This window comes from Echinops telfairi, unplaced genomic scaffold, assembly GCF_000313985.2.
Source record: "Echinops telfairi isolate 266 unplaced genomic scaffold, ASM31398v2 ScPeMD7_16;HRSCAF=60, whole genome shotgun sequence".
Lineage (NCBI taxonomy): Eukaryota > Metazoa > Chordata > Mammalia > Afrosoricida > Tenrecidae > Echinops > Echinops telfairi.
The window spans coordinates 5,334,706-5,336,759 of NW_022103913.1; the positions used below are offsets into that span (position 1 = coordinate 5,334,706).

At 46.3% G+C, this 2,054-nt stretch overlaps 1 pseudogene; it reads right to left on the minus strand.

Annotated features, from left to right (window-relative positions):
- Positions 1-1,494: 1,494 nt before the first annotated feature.
- Positions 1,495-1,796, minus strand: LOC115868635 (annotated as a pseudogene).
- Positions 1,797-2,054: the final 258 nt, after the last annotated feature.

Genomic DNA, 2,054 nt, shown 5'->3' on the forward strand with positions numbered 1-2,054 from the left:
GCCTACTGACAGATGTGGGGGTGGGGGTGGGGGTGTTGATGTGTGGCTTACGGGGGTTTTCAAGAGTCATTCTGATTGCGTATGTATTTCACCTTTAGCCAGAGATAGAAAGATGATAAAACAGAAAGAGTGGGTAGAGGGTTTCAAAAAGTCTGTGGAAAAAAATCTACGGTCTGTCATTCCACCTTTCCCCATGAACATTTCGAAGCCCCTCCCCCCTTCAATTCTAGCTCTTCAACGCAAACAACACAAATGATTCCTGCATTCAAAATATTGGGGGGGGGGGTTTGGTGGTGGTGGTGGGGAATACTGAATATACCATGAGCTGATAGAAGAATGAACAAGGCAGCCTTAGAAGAAACACAAGCCGAACGTTCCTTGAAGTGACTGGGCGACTTTGGCCCCTGCTTGTTTGGACTCGTTGTCAGGAAAGGACCTGGTGGTTGGGGGAGGGAGGGGCAGTGAAAATGAGGGCCACCGTCAGGGGAGGTCTTACCCAACACTTTTTCTTTTTTGTTATTCTGGTTTGGTTGAAAATGTTCAGAACCAATTACTTTTCCAGGCCACAATTTTACACATTACACGTTCTGAACTTCATCCGGGGCAAATGCTGCCCTTTTGAGCTTATATGAATAGTTCATTGTTCTGAGAAGTATGCTCCTCACAAGTGTTAACTGCTCATTTCATGGGCTTCTCTTCTGCGTTGCAAAGGGGTCTCAGGGGTGGGGCCCAGTTCAGGTTTGAAGATGTCTAAGGCCACAGTCTCAGGACTTGTACCAGATCGTGTTGGGAAGGTGAGCATCACAGAAAGCCAGGTTGTTATTAGAACAAAGTGTTCTTTCATTGAGGGAGGACTCAACTAGAGGCCCCGTGTTCGTCTGCTACTTAGTACTTAACCTACAAATATATGTACATAGACCTATATCCCGATTGTTATATATTAATATCTTTACATATGTACATGCCTGTGTTTATGCCTCTATAAATGTCTTTTGCCTCTTAGTTATCTCCTCTATTTCTTTTACTTTCCTCTTGTCCAGCTATCATGTTCAACCTTCATTCAGCACTCCAATTCCTCTCGGCTACGCTGCACTTGATCAAACCCCGCCAGGAATTCTACACCCTCCTCGCCATTGATTTTAGATCTCTTGTTGTTCCTTTGTCCCTGTGTTTGTTGGCTCCCCCTGCCCTTTCCTCCACCTCCTCCTCTCCCATGTCCCCCTGGAACCTTTGGTCCCATTGTTTTCTCCTCGGGATTGTTTATCCTGCCTATCTTATGCACAGATACATGAAAAAAAGAAAAGAAAAGAAAAAACAAAACAAAACAAAAAATAGCTAAAGAGCTCTGGCACTATCAGTGTGTCTCCATGTGGCTTGTCAACAGAAATGTCTCGCAGGGAGTGAGTGTGCCATGGAGCCTCCAAATGAGGCCATCAAGCTGCGACCTAACTAACAGCAGATCATGTAACTACCACAATAGAAGAATTCATTTTTCTAATGCCCATACTTTTGGAATTCCCACTCTCTGTTGTCCAAGAGACACACCTGCCATGTGTTGTGCCAGCGAGGGATGCAGTGGAAATGAAAAGGCAGGCAAAGGTACATTCTTCCGCCAAGGCAGATGCCTGGTTCTATGCAGAGATCCGTGATGTGGCTCCTGCAGATGGCACAGCGACCAGCCACAATACCCCAGGCCCAGAGGGCGACGGCAGTCCACTTGTCACTTCAGAGCGCTTCTTGCCCGTGTGGCTCAGGAAATCCACCTCCCTCGCTGCTGCCATCTTGGAAACACACGGTACCCCCAAGTCAACTGCTTTTACTTATGCTTTTCCCCAACCATTTTATTGGCATATAGTTTACATATCATACAATTCAATTCAATCATATAAAGAATTGTACAAATATTACCACATCAATTTTAGAGCATCCCCCTCCCCCATGGTTAAATGTGAGTTGTGCAATCACAATCTGTCCTAGTGCTCCCTCCCCACTCCCGCCTTCATTCACTACCCCCCCAAATCCCCTTCCCCTCCCATCACTCACCCCTCACCCCT